The 15,591-nt window shown below is 41.0% G+C and overlaps 1 long non-coding RNA gene across 1 annotated transcript; it reads left to right on the top strand.

Annotated features, from left to right (window-relative positions):
• Positions 1 to 8,409: 8,409 nt before the first annotated feature.
• Positions 8,410 to 15,370, top strand: LOC137344717 (uncharacterized). Its single transcript, XR_010968450.1, has 3 exons — positions 8,410 to 8,626; positions 9,616 to 9,727; positions 14,922 to 15,370. It is a non-coding gene; the product is annotated as an uncharacterized lncRNA (long non-coding RNA).
• Positions 15,371 to 15,591: the final 221 nt, after the last annotated feature.

Genomic DNA, 15,591 nt, shown 5'->3' with positions numbered 1-15,591 from the left:
CTGGCAAAAACTGAGGTCCGGGTGGGGATCAAAGAGAAAATCCTCCAGTGGATGGAATTGTACTTGACACAAAAGAAGATGGTTGTGGTTTTTGGAGGCAGTCATCACAGCACCAGGACATCACTCAGGCAAATGTCCCCGGCACAACCACTATTAGCTACTTCACCAAGGACCTTCCCTCTTCAGGAGTGGTGCTGTTTGCTGACGATTTTACAGTGTTCAGCCCCATTCACAGCTTCTCCATGCCAATCTATAGCAGGATCTGGATAACATCCAGGCTTGGGCTGACAAGTGGCAAGTAATATTTGTGCCACGTACATGCCAGGTAATGATCATCTTGAACAAGAAAAAACCCAGCCATTTCCCCTTGACCATCATCGCCAAGTCCTCCACCATAAATGTCCTGTGGATCACCATTGACCAGCAGCTTAACTGGATCAGCCACGGCAGCACCGTGGCTACAAGAGCAGGGCAGAAGCTGAGTATTCTGCGATGAGTGGCTCACCTGACGTTTCATCTACAAGACTCAAGTCAGAAGTGCGATGGAATACTCATCACTCACGTGGATGATGCAGACATAACAACAAAATCAAGAATCTCAACACCAGGACAGAGCAGTTTTCTTGACTGGCGCCACGATCACCAGACTGGATATCCATTCCCTCCATCACCGGCCTACAGTGGCTGCAGTATGTATAATCTGCAGGATGAACTGCAGCAACCCACCAAGATAACTTTAATAGCGCCTCCCTCCCCTGCAACCCCTACCATTGAGAAGGACAATAACAGAAATGTCATGGGAACACTGACACCCCAAGCTACCCTCCAAGTCATATACCATCCTGACTTGGACACGTATCGCCCGCCGTTCCTTCATCGTTGCTGGGTCAATATCCTGGAATTTCCTACCTAACACCATTGTGGGAGCACCATCACCACAATGACTGCCGTGGCTCAAGAAGGGCCACCAGCACCATCACCACATTAGAGCAACAACAACCACAACAACTTGCATTTATATAGCGCCTTTAACATAGTAAAATGTCCCAAGGCACTTCACAGGAGCGTTATCGAACAAAATTTTTCACTGAGCCACATGAGGAGATATTAGGACAGGTGAGGCCATAGAGGTAGGTTTTAAGGAGTGTCTTAAAGGAGGGGATAGAGGTAGGTGAGGCCATAGAGGTAGGTTTTAAGGAGTGTCTTAAAGGAGGGGATAGAGAGGGGAAGAGGTTTAGGGAGGGAAATTCAGAGCTTAGGGCCTAGGCAGCTGAAGGGATGGAGCGATTAAAATCGGGGATGCGCAAGAGGCAAAAATTGGAGGAGTGCAGAGATGTTGGAGGGTTGTAGAGCTGGACGAGGTTAGAGATGAGGAAGGGTAAGGCCATATAGGGATTTGAAAACAAGGATGAGAATTTTAAAATTGAGGCATTGCTGAACTGGGAGCCAGTGTAGGTCAGCGAGCAAAGGAGTGATGGGTGAATGGGACTTAATGCGAGGTAGGATACGGGCAGCAGAGTTTTGAATCTGCTCAAGTTTGTGGAGGGTGGAAAATGGGTGGCCGGCCAGGAGGGCATTGGAATAGCTAAGCCTAGAGGTAACCAAGGAATGGATGAGGGTTTCAGCAGCAGGTGAGCTGAGGCAGGGGCGGAGACGGATAATGTTACGGAAGTGGAAGTAGGCGGTCTTGGTGATGGAACGGATATGTGGTCGGAAGCTCATCTTAGGATCAAATAGGATGCCGGGGTTGCAAACTGTCTGGTTCAGCCTCAGACAATGGCCAGGGATTGAGTTGGTGGCTACGGAACAGAGTTTGTGGCGGGGACCGAAGGCAATGGCTTCAGTCCACCCAATATTTAGTTGGAGGAAATTTCTGCTCATCCAGTCCTGGATGTCGCACAAGCAGTATGACAAATCAGAGACTTTGGAGGGGTCAAGAGGGTGGGTGGTGAGGTAGAGCTGTAAGTCGTCTGCGTACGTGTGGAACCTGACATTGTGTTTTTGGATAATGTTGCCAAGGGGCAGCACGCAGATGAGAAATAGGAGGAGACCAAGGATAGATCCTTGGGGGTCTCCAAAGGTAACGTTGCAAGAGCGGGAAGAGAAGCCATTGCAGGTGATTCTCTCGCTATGACTGTATAGATAAGAAGGGAACCAGGTGAGGGCAGTCCCACCCAGCTGTACGACGGGATACGCAATAATCACTGCCTTTCCTGCGTCGCCCATATCCTGAGAACAAATTTTTAAAAAGCAGAAGTCATATGATACATTGGTCTGTTTAATTGATGTGGAATAAACATTTTGTCGTGATATTTCTGTGTCTGGAGTGCATTTTCTAACCACTCATGCTCCAGAACAAGTACATTTGATGCATGAAAGTAGCACTCAGGGAACACCTAGTGGCCTCAGCTAGTCATTTATTATGAGGACAATTTCATCTTTGAAATTGTAATTATATAATTGGGGCGTTAACACACTTTGATGTACTTCCCTGCATACCTATAGTTCAGCCTGGTTTACATTACTCACGCTACCTATTTGCAAGTTCTGTGCAGTTTTTTTCTCTCTGGGTCTAGCTACACATCATGACAAAATGGGCTCTCTTGTTGCCAAAAATGTTTACTATTTCATATATTCATGCAAATCGTCGCTACACAGTTTAAAGGTATGTTCTCAATGTCTAAATTGTAACCACATAATATCAACAGTCTGAGAAATATCAAGCACATGCAGTTAACTTGACCCATTTATGCATTTTAATTAGTACTTTCAGTTTATCTATGCACAGGAATGTATCACTGGATTGAAAATCAGGCATATCTTACTTTATCAACTGTAAGGGGAAGACTCAACCAAGTTCCTAGTGGACTTTAGTCTAAAGGTCAAAATTTCCCACAGTTTAGCACAAATTGGTGATAACTTGACAATCTCATTTTTGTTTCACTGTAAACAAAAAATAAAATACTGCAGATGCTGAAAATCTGAAGCAAAAGGAACAGAAAGTGCTGAAAACACTCAGCAAGTCAGACAGCATCTGTAAAGAAAGGAAAGTGTTAACATTTCAGGCATAACCCATCATCAGAAGTAGAAGATATTACAGATGAACAGTTTATAAGAATGAAAAGAGTGAGTGAAAAGGGTGGGGGAAAGAAAAACAAACTTATACAAGAAAAGAAAAAGAATGAGCTGTAAAATGATTAGGTGGAGGACAGGAATAGTTAACCGACAGAAGTGATAATATTGCAAGTCCAAAGGAGGCATAATAAGAGAAATTAGAGAAATAAAAGACACACACATTAACACTTTCCTTTCTTTATAGACGCTGCCTGACTTGCTGAGCGTTTACAGCATTTTCTGTTTTTGTACCTGTTTTACTGATTTTGGTACAGATTATGGATCACTGTAATTGTAAATATGTACCACTTTTCATCATAATGGAAATTTGGGAAATCTCCACAATATGATAATCTTGTGGTGGATTCATGTTATGCAAATTCCAGTCAAATTAGAGAAACTGACAATGTATCATTCCCTGTCATGATGTGCATTGATGCTGGTATATGCCAATGGTACGTACTCAGAATCCTCAGGTCAACTGTGCCAATGTGCTGTTAGGTAAGTATTATCTGTGTGCACCTCGTAATACTGGCCATGCATCTATCTGCTCCAATTTCTGCCAAATCTCAGGCTATCACTGTTCCATGTACATGTACATGATGTGAGATATAATGACAATTCAGTATTATGCACAATGGTGATACAAAAATTTGAGCTATAAGTATTTCAATACAACTATAGCAATGCTGTAACTATTGGAGCTGCATCAACAGAATGTTAATATTAGATGCCAATATTCTGCCATAAGGTAAGCATAATGGTAGAATTTGAGACCACAAGGATGGTTGATGTGGGAACTGAATTAAATTCAAAATTATGTCATGGTGGTGGTGTATTTGGCTGGAATTGAGATACTTTGTTCGGTAAACTTAGAAACCATTCTTACCCTTCAGCTAACTTGTCAAAATGCCTAATCTGGGGGAGCTTGTTGCCAAAAGTGGATAAGTGTTCCATTCCTATCTGAGGAAATTCCTTACCTTGATAAATGCAAAAGTCCATCAACATGTAAAAAGGTGGAGGAAGAAGTATGATTGCACAAATAATCTTATGAAAATCAACAGGAAAAATGCAAACCTGCATAGGAAAATTGTGCAATGGGAAAATTTGTCCCTGCATATCTACTGCATGTAGAATAGAAAATTTAATTTTTAATTCCTAAAATGCCATGTAATGTTATTCATAACTTAAATCTGTCTGGCATTTTATGCTTTGATTAAATACTCTGACTTGTAGTCTCAACATTTCATTTCCATGGGAACCATTTTGTTGCACAGTTCAATCCTGACAACCGCTAGTTTCTACTTAATCATCGCCTAATCGTCAACTAATCATAACATTTCATTGGATTGCAAGGAACCTTTCAAATCTTCTGGGGATAGTTGGCCTTTGACCACTCTTCACAAGTGGAAACAACCACTTCAGTGCAAGACTGAGCATGTCCCTATAACTGTTCTCATAAGTAATGTATAATGAAAGCTCCTTACTACAAATTGGGGACACTACAGAAACAATTTTTATTATTTGGGACTCATCTCATCAAAGTGGTGCTATTAAAACTCTATAGTTTGTTGATGTTGACTCATTGTGAGCATGTGTTAATTGTAAGCCTTCTGTATAAATACAATAAATAAATACATTGCAATCAATTTTTGAAGGAAGTAAATGGTTTATTGATTTTTTTTCTTCTTTTCATATAACTGAATAAGGGTTAGAAATTTCATTCTTATAACGCAGGTGGTGGGAGGGATGGAGAAGAACCCTAAATCTCCCTCAGCTATCTGCTTGATGACTTTCATGCCATGTTGATACTGCACTGAAAAGCAGCTCTAAGCATTACAAGTTTCTCCCTCCTTGTGGTGACAGCACCTTGGCCTAGAAATTCGATCACATAGCGCCCATTTTACAAGTATAAAGTGGGTGTCTAAAGATCCACATCACTACAAATATTAACACCAAACCCAGAAAAAAAAATGTAATCCTAGAACTTAATTCTATCTTTGAATCATATTTAATAGAAATAATTAAGAATCACCTTTGTGCAACCACTCACTCCATGTTAGATAGAATGGTCTCCCTGCTCTGCGCAAAGCCCCAACACAAGTTGGAGCTGGATTCCTGCATGCTTTAAGCTATTGCATGCAAGCTCGCTGGCAGGCCGCCCAGTGCACCTAGAATTTCCAGGTGTTTTCCCATCAGCCTGCTTTGGTATCCTGGGCCCTCAAAGTCAGCAGCTGGGTCGTCTACAGCAAAGCTAGTCTATGATCTCTTCCTCCAGCAAACTGGCACCAGTGGTGTCCTATCCCCTGCCCTAGTTCCTGCACATTGTGGCTGGTGATTCACCATGTGAAGATCCCTCCTCTAATCTACCCTCTAAAGTGTGCGTGGTGCCAATGTCTAAGCTGGTGATTGTTAGAGTCAGATCGAGTGACGCTGCATCTTCGGGAAAGCTGGCCTCGAGCTCCTGAAGTAGCATGGGGATGTTGACATTTTCAGCATCTGAAATGAAAAAGAGGGACAAGGGTTAACTTTTCATATGAAGGGACAGCAGAGTGAGCTGAGTGGCTGCTGAAAGCAGGGTGAGATAGAAGTAAGAAGAGAAAAAGATGAGGTATGAAGAAAACCTGTGTGACATCTCCTTCAGCATTGCCACTCACCATGGCCATGATTCACCTCCTGCCTGTGAATGGCCAGCAAATTGGTTTTCAGAGGGGAATGTGTGTACAGACAGGCTCGTCCTCACCTGGTCGCAGCCTCTTGCCCCGTATTGTGCGTGACCTTCTCCTGCAAGAAAGAAGGGAATGTGTTAGTGACAGTCTTGAGGTGTTTTTAGAATCTGCCTGTCATGATACAATAGCTTGTATGTTGTATGAGGAGATTTGATAGAGGTGTTCAAAATCATAAATGGTTTTGATAGAGTAAATAAGGAGAAACTGTTTCCAGTGGCAGAAGGGTCGGTAACCAGAGGACACAGATTTAAGGTGATCGGCAAGAGCCAGAGGCGACATGAGGAAACATTTGTCTACGCAGGGAGTTGTAATGATCTGGAATGCACTGCCTGAAAGGGTTGTGGAAGCAGATTCCATAATAACTTTCAAAAGGGAATTGGATAAATACTTGAAGGGAAAAAATTTACAGGGCTATGGCAAAGGAGCAGGAGAGTGGGACTAATTAGATAGCTCTTTCAAAGAGCCGGCACAGGCACAATGGGCTGAACGGCCTCCTCTCAGGAGCGAGACAGCTACCACTGAGCCACGGCTGACATCAAGGTTTGACACCATGAACTGTTGTGCATTTCAGCAAATCCAAGCCCTGACCCAACAAAGGATCCCATGTACCTCCATAATCCATTCATTGTTCGACTGGTACTTGTGTAATACAACCAAGGTACTTTGTTCTCTCATTGCTGTTGTGAAAAAAGTTTAGACATGTCAGGGTGAGGTGACATTAACCTTCTATATTCTAGGGAATACAAGCCTAGTTTATGTAATCGCCTCATAATTTAACCCTTGGAGTCCTTGTAATATTCTGGTGAATCTGCGCTGCACTCCTTCCAAGGCCAATATATCCTTTCTAAGGTACGGTGCCCGGAATTGTGCACAGTACTCCAGATGTGGTCTAACCAGGGCTTTGTATAGTTGTAGCAAAATCTTTTCCTCTTTATATTCTAGCCCTCTAGATATAAAGGCTAATATTCCATTAGTCTTTTTGATTACTTTTAGTGATCTGTGTACGTGGAGCCCTAAATCTCTTGTGACCTCCACTGTTCCTACCTTTTCACCATTTAAAACTACTGGATCTATCCTTTTTCTGGTCCAAAATTGATGACCTCACACTTACCTGCGTTGAAATTCCAAGCGCCTTGGGACGTTTCACTGCATTAAAGGCGTTATAGAAATGCAAGTTTTTGTTGTTAAAAGGTGGGGCACTGTGATTAGAAATCGTCATGAAAAACAGGTTATCTTTACTTTGTAATTGCTGTCCTAGATTTTACCCTTTCTGCCTCACACATAAATCAATTGACCGTTCCCTGATACATAGTAGTCATGATGTGGAGATGCCGGTGATGGACTGGGGTTGACAATTGTAAACAATTTTACAACACCAAGTTATAGTCCAGCAATTTTATTTTAAATTCACAAGCTTTCGGAGGCTACCTCCTTCCTCAGGTGAACGATGTGGAAATGAAATCCTCGAAATGAAGTCGCATTTATAAATCACAGAACAATTGTTCTGTGATTTATAAATGCGACTTCATTTCGAGGATTTCATTTCCACATCGTTCACCTGAGGAAGGAGGTAGCCTCCGAAAGCTTGTGAATTTAAAATAAAATTGCTGGACTATAACTTGGTGTTGTAAAATTGTTTACAATGATACATAGTAGCCAAACTGTTCATACCCTGAAACAGTACCGGCACAGTCACCAGTTTCTATTCTATAGTTATTTTAAGAGCCACAGTGGAAAACTCTGTTCGACGTGTGATGCCAAAATCCAGATAATGAATGAGCTCACGCCAACAGTAAACAGATATAGAAGATTAGTGTGTGCAGTCTCGTGAATTACATTTCATGGAACCCGCTGTACTGGTTCACAGCAGTTTTCCAATAAGTACTTCCTTGTGTCTCAGTGTATTGAAGCATTTGATGACCCAAAACATTTCTGTTTACCTTTAGTCTGCAAAGAAAATGTTACATTTGTCGCTGTCTCGCCGATGCAAAATCTACTGTGTGCATATTTGAGCAAAAAAAATCAAAATGAACATTTTAAGAAGTGTCTATTCATTTAGGGAAATATATAGGATTTAAAGCACTGACTCAGAACTTCATACAAGGAGAGTCCATATTAGGAACATTTCATGAAACCCGCTGTACTGGTTCACAGCAGTTTTCCAGTAAGTACTTCCTTGTGTCTCAGTGTATTGAAGCATTTGATGGCACAACAGTCAAAGCACCTGATTCAGGGTTCCTGTGATTCCTATGATTTTCCTTCCATTCTTTTTAAAGGAAATTAGGAGATCGTGTTGATAGAAATCTGCGTGCTGACTGCCCTGCCCTGCCCAAATTCTCAATATGCACTCAATATAAATCATGACATTTAAATAATTGCCTATCAGATCGATTTACCTGGTGCAGCTGTCCAGTCCCACTCGTGTACTTCAGGTTTTATTATCCTGCGACTTTTATTCTTTTTCTTATATGTATTTTGAAATGAGCCATGGGGAAAATCGCCACTTGTTGCAGCCAGGTGGGCACATTTGCTCACGTCATGTTGACTTCATAAACCAGACTCTCCCACATGTGCTAACTGCAATCAGCAAACCCAGCAATTTTTGATTTTTCCCCCTCCATAAACAAATGTCCGTTTGAGCTTCAACGTCGCTAAATATATTTTTTTACTGGCCGAGAGCGCATGGCAAGTTTACAAGGCAGCCGCACGTTTGGAACTGACGGTCGGGGTCTGACTGATGACCAGGAGCGTCATTGAACGGAATCTCCAGGGAAAGCCCATTGGTATGACCGCAACTTCGCAACATTCTCCTCCCAACGCGAGCAGCTGGAGATCAATTCCCGGGGGATTCAGGGGCTGCAGTTAGGCTCCAAGAAGCTATCGGTTTTCACAAATTCTTAATTTATTGTTTTATACAAAAAATGCCAGTACATTAAGTAATGACATAGAGGTGAGTTTGAGTACGTAGTGAGATAAACCCAGAAAACATTGGAAATACACTCTATACTGGCACATAGATTGGAGTGAAATTTAGAGCGGATTATAAAGATGGGTTCACCACAAACACTATCAGTGTCGAACGTGAAATTTCAATGTTTTGCAAAAGTTCTCTGAACTCCCAGATTCCGTTAATGTATTGCAACTCGACAACTTTCTTCATTAAGCTCACTTTAGATATACCACAGTTGCTTTTAGACATTGCTCTGCAGGAAATATCAAAGTACCAGTAGGACGTGACAACTAGTAAACAAACTCACAGCAAAAATTGGTTTGGTTATATAACAAAAAAGTTATTAGCAGAAATTTCAGGAATTATAAGAAAACATTACTGCTTCGCTGTAGGCTGCGTTGTCATTTTGGAGTGTGGTGATTACATGTGAATCGGTGTAAAATTAAACGGTTATAGTGCAACTGCAGCCTGAATTTGCAGTTAGGGAGGCAGGAGGAATTCTCACTGTTTCACCCTGGAGTCAGGACGGGTTCTATCACCTCACGTAGATTGCATAAATTTAGCATCAGTGTGAAGCCAAACATGCGTTACACCATTGCTAAACTTGTAGTGTAAATGGGCAATTGAAAAAAGCGAGAGTGCTGGACATTCTGTCGTAATCGTGTACGAGGATCCGACAGAATGACTTTATCAAATGCTGCTTGGAATCAGGAAGTCACAAAGACCACGTTGAATCTAACCTTATGTACCATGGATATCAAAGTTGTGTGGGTCTGGATCAATTCGGAGTCCTGCTCATCCATCTATCATCATTTTTTGCAGGGTTTTCCAGACTAAAAGGATATATCAAACCTTCTCTTGTCTATGTAATCAACCTCCCCGTAGAATGATCCAAATAACCAGACGTACACTTCATCATAGATTGTATGGCAAGGTGAGCTTTATTGTATTGTACTTCTGCTGATGTATGTGTTTGGATCATTGAAGTCAATAGCCATGTTTCAATGTGGAACTGGACTTCCCTGTACCAGAAATGCCCTTAGCGTAACGAGGTGAATTGCTATGTGGGAGCAGGTAACAACTAGCTTAGATACGAGGCTAGAAATTACTATTGTCGATATTAGCAGAAGAACACTTTGCCCGCTATTTTATCGCAGGTATCTTCTACCAATTATTTTAAATGGTCTAATGATTCTGCTAAAATAGCAGATTAAGAAATGATATACAAATGCATGAGCTTTCATCCCCTGTCAGCTGTGGCTCAGTTGGTAGCACTGTCACCTCTGAGAAGGTCGTGGATTCAAACCCCATTCCAGAGACTTGAGCACAAAATCTAGGCTGACACTCCAGTGCAGTGCTGAGGGAGTGCTGCATTGTTGGAGGGTCCATCTTTTGGATGAGATGTTAAACCGAGGCTCCGTCTGCCCTCTCAGGTGTATGTAAAAGATCCCACGGCACTATTTTGAAGAAGAGCAGGGGAGTTATCCTCGTGCCCTGCCTAATATTTATCTCTTAACCAACATCACTTAAAACAGATTATCTGGTCATTATGGCATTGCTGTTTGTGGGAGCTCACTGTGCACAAATTGGCTGTCATGTTTCCTACATTACAACAGGGATTACTCTTAAAAAAAATACTTCATTGGCTGTAAAGCACTTTGGGACATCCTGAGGTCGTGAAAAGTGCTATATAAATGCAAATTTTTATTTTTTTCTTTTGATATCCCCAACCATAATGTCGTAGAGCAGAGCCATCTGGTGGACAGGTTGAGCACTTACTTATACCTACTTAGGAGTCATGCTGGTAGGAGCATGTCAGAGACAGGCTTACAAAATTGTAGTCCGGACTCTCCACCTCGCACTTCCTGTGAGGTGTGCTCCCCATTGGGAGTGCAGGATCATGGCATTACCCCTTATGTGCTTAGCTCCAGCCCATGTGAGAGATGATAAGTAGTGAGTCAGCAAGGACTGATGTTGTAAATAAGGCGTTCTTAGAAATGCACCCTGACTTCTCTTCAGCAATGACTTGAAGAACCAGAGAGGTAAAATGCTTAGAATCATGTGTGTTTCTGAATCATGTGTGTTTCAGATCAGGAAGAGGAATTACACCACTTTTATCATAGTAGGTACAGCACAGGAGGAAGCCATTCGGCCCATCGTGCCTGTGCTGACTCTTTGAAAGAGCTATCCATTTAGTCCCATTCCCCAGCTCTTTCCCCATCACCCTGTAATTTTTTTCCTTTGAAAGTTACTATTGAATCTGCTTCCACCACCCTTTCAGGCAGTGCATTCCAGATCATTACAACTCCCTGCATTAAAAAAATGTTCCCTCATGTCACCTCAGGCTCTTTTGCTGATCACCTTAAATCTGTGTTCTCTGGTTACCGACCCTTCTGCCACTAGAAACAGTTTCTCCTTATTTACTCTGTCAAAACCGTTCATGGTTTTGAACACCTCTATCAAATCTCCCATTAACCTCTGTTCTATGGAGAACAACCCCAGCTACTCCAGTCTCTCCACATAACTGAAGTCCCTCATCCCTGGCACCATTCTAGTAAATCACTTCTGCACCCTCTAAGCCCTTGATATCCTTCCTAAAGTGTAGTGCCCAGCTGAGGCCTAACCAGTGTTTTTTAAGGTTTAGCATAACTTCCTTGCTTTTGTACTCTATTAATAAAGCCCAGGATCCCATATGCTTTTTTAACAGCCTTCTCAACCTGTCCTCCCACTTCAAAGATTTGTGTATGTGCACCCCCAGGTCTCTCCGTCCCTGCACCCCCTTTAAAATTGTACCATTTAGTTTATATTGCCACTCCTCATTCTTCCTACCAAAATGCATCACTTCACACTTCTCTGCATTAAATTTCATCTGCCAAGTGTCAGCCCATTTCACCAGTCTGTCTATGTCCTCCTGAAGTCTGTTACTATCCTTCACATTGTTTACTACAGTTCCGAGTTTCGTGTCATCTGCAAACTTTCAAATTATACCCTCTATACCCAAGCCCAGGTCATTAATATATATCAAAAAAGAGCCATTGTATACTTTCCTCCAATCTGAAAAACAACCGTTTACCACTACTCTTTTATATTCTCTCTTATTATAGCTTGCTGTTCGTATGCAGCCCCGTTCTTGCAGATGTCCACTTAACTTTTGAATTGACCTGAGTAAATAAATTTGATGACAAACAGTGCATTTCACTTTCTCCCAACATACAAAGTAGGAGATGCAGTCTGCAGTAGAAGTTAGATCTTGCAAGCTGCACTTTGCACGTCTCAGTCTATAGCTTGCATAATAGCTATAGACTGATGCCAACTGTTCATGATACGAGTTGGTAACAAAATGCGCCTGTTGCAACAAGCGGAATGGAACCATCACTTTGAATCCACATTACATCGTGGTTCCATATTGTACAAATAAGTTCAATAGTTTCCATTTGAAATCTGTATTGTCTGTGGATGTGCTGGCCTGACCAGTCTGAGAAGATGCCTTAACGGGCATCAACTTATTGTGTAGTTTCAAGGTTTCTTGTGTTGCAACAACTTTGCGAGATATATTGAGTTACATCGAGTCTACAACACAGAAACAGGCCATTCAGCCCCACTGGTCTATGCTGGCACTTATGCTCCACATGAGCATATCCTTCTATTCCTTTCTCCCTTATGTGCTTGTCTAGCTTCCCCTTAAATCTATCTATGCTATTTGCCTCAACTACTCCTTGCGGTAGCACGTTCCACATTCTTACCACTCTTTGGGTAAAACGGTTTCTCCCGAATTACCTATCGGATTTATTAGCGACTATTTTATATTATATTATCTAGTTATGGACTCCCCCACAAGTGGAAACATTTTCTCTATGTCTATCCTATCAAACCCTTTTATTAACTTAAAGACCTCTATCAGGTCACCCCTCAGCCTTCTCTTTTCTAGAGAAAAGACCCCCAGCCTGTTCAGTCTTTCCTGATAAGTATATCCTCTCTGTTCTGGTATCATCCTTGTGAATCTTTTTTGCACCCTCTCCAGGCCTCTATATCCTTTCTATAATATGGAGATCAGAACTGTGCAGTCTAACCAAGGTTCTATACAAGTTTAACATAATTTCTGTGCTTTTCAATTCTATGCCTCTAGAAATGAATCCCAGTGCTTGATTTTCCTTTGTTATGGCCTTATTAACCTGCGATGCTACTTTTAGTGACTTGTGTATCTGTACCCCTGGATCTCTTTGCTCCTCTATCCTATTCAGACTTTTATTATTCAAGCAGTATATGGCCTCCTTATTCTTCCTACCAAAATGCACTACCTCACACTTGTAGGATCTGGAAAGTCCTTTTCTATGTTGATTGTTTTTTTTGCTCGAATAACCATTTTATTTGAGGTGTGTGTGTTGATGGACCCATCAGAAACAAGTCTAACTGGTTTATTTGTTGCATTCCATTCCATCAAAATCCATTAAAAAACATTCTTGAAGTAAGTGGTATAACTACAAATCATATTGATGTTATATCATAGGGTAGTTGGAAGTTGTGCAATGGCAGATTTAAGCCTATGCGGGTGTAAAATGAGATAACTTACAGGAAATTACTTTTAAATAAAATTCAGCACATTGATGAAATAAATGATGAATAGAAACAAATATTTATTAATTTCACACATGTTACTCTCTTAATTATGATATGTTAGATGTGTTGTAATACTTTATAATTTAAAGTGTTGTAAGTACCATGGCAAGATATTAAGTGTTGTGGTTTCTATGCATTATCCAAGCATGCAATCATACTCTTGCCTCATTATAATGTGGTCATTAAGAGCATGAGCTTTATGAGTGTTAAGTTCTATGGTGTATTACAGCACATGGAATATAAAACGAAAAACTTAGGGCCGCAATCCCATAAATTTATAATAGAAGGAACACTGTAATGAAAAGTTATACAGTATGGAGTAGCAGGTATTTACTGCATGGGAAATAGTAGTAGGTTGTGGAGGGCAATACAGAAATTGGATTGTGATCTGAAATTTTTAAAGTACCTAAAATATATTGGTCATCTACATTTAGGTGAAATACATAGCCTGCTCTTTCCATATCTATTTTAAGAATATTTCTCATAATTCTTCATTGCCATTGTTAATTTTATTTCTTAAAGTCTATTTGGTATATATAACATCACTAGTTTATTTAAAAAGTTCTTTAATCATCATCTTTGAAAGATAAAAGAACCCTAACCAAAGTCATAAATGACATTCTCTGTGACTCTTGTGTATTATCCCTCCTTGTCCTCCTCCACCTTTCTGCAGCCTTTGACACAGATGACTACGCCATTGTTCTCTAATGTAAATAATTTCATATGGTTTCCGCTAATAAATTATTGTTGAAATACAGATTGGATATAAACTTGATAATCTACAAAAGGTCATAGGAAGAGTAACATTGATCAATATTTGTATTACTTACACTGGTATTTCAAAACTAAAAATTTACCAATTACCATAGATATAAAAAAGAATCCATTACAGAGGAGTATTTACTGAATATTATTAAAGGCGTGTTTTAGTACCATTCATTATTTTGATTCGAGATTTCTCCCCCGATAGTTCACCAAGTATATCAAGTGAGTTGCTGAGCTGTACAGACTATGAAGGTACAGTTCCATCCCATGTCAGTCCTTAGTTAACTAATCTCAACCAGGGAAGCAGTAGTGGTGCTACAATGGGCCTCAGCATTCCTGAATTAGGAAGGGGAAAATCAGCCAGATTGATCACTCCTGATCACTATCCAATGATCCCTGCTCCACGTTCACATGTGTGGGCATCAAGTGAGGGCAGGATTGGGCTGGGTGGAAATGTGGAATAGCATGGCAACATTCACTGCCTATTCACTCACATGAATAATTGTCACTTTATGGGTGAGCTACTGGAAGGTGAACCATACCTCAGCAAGCGAGTCAACAGCTTCTTAAGAAGAGGAAGCAGGGAGAAAATTGGTGGAGGAAAAAATTGGCTAAAAAAATACAGCGAATGTTTCCTGTCACAAGAAGCCAGATGTCACATGATGAAAAATAGAACTTTTGTGAGATTTCAGATTTGTTTTTGTGAATTTGTAAATTTTGTAAAAATTATTTCTGATCATTTTCAGGTGGCTACACCTCAGCTAAGGACCATCATTGCCAACACAATAGAGGACAAAAGTCAGAATAGTGTAACCATTAACCATTTAACCAGTTGCTTTGACAAATCCCCAACATTTCTGCCACCAATACTGAAAAGAAATTCTATCCTCTCATACTTCTTTTCACCTAAACAGACATATCAAAGGAAAATGGTATCTGATTCTACGGTTTTACCAGGCCATGCCTGTGGGAGAATGAACATTTTCAACACGTTTCCATAAAAGACATAAAGAAAATATGGCTGCAGGGCTGGTCCCTTCTGGAATCCTGCGCACAAGAAAATGTGGACATGCCTCCTGTAAATATTGTGTGATTCAGCCGGCTGCAGTAATAAACTCAGGATTGTAGAACAGCAGCTCAGGTGTCCCTGTCTCATGTTCCATTCACCTTGAAATTGTAGAAAACCTATACACCAGATCCAATTGCCACCTGGTGGAGCATGACCACACTCCACTGTGCAGCTGTCTGAAGCTATCGTAAGAACAATCCTTACACTCATTCTGGAATCAGCAAAGTGGTACTGCTGTTGTGCAGTGAAGGTGGAGTGATTAATATCTAACACTAATGAAAATCTGCGGGATGGAATCACAGTAGAATTTGGTCACACTGGTAAAGGCGCCTTTGGGCGCGCCTTCC

This window comes from Heptranchias perlo, chromosome 27 (genome assembly GCF_035084215.1).
Source record: "Heptranchias perlo isolate sHepPer1 chromosome 27, sHepPer1.hap1, whole genome shotgun sequence".
Classification (NCBI taxonomy): Eukaryota; Metazoa; Chordata; class Chondrichthyes; order Hexanchiformes; family Hexanchidae; genus Heptranchias; species Heptranchias perlo.
The sequence above is the reverse complement of the archived record's forward strand: the minus strand, read 5'-3'. Positions and strand labels throughout refer to the sequence as shown.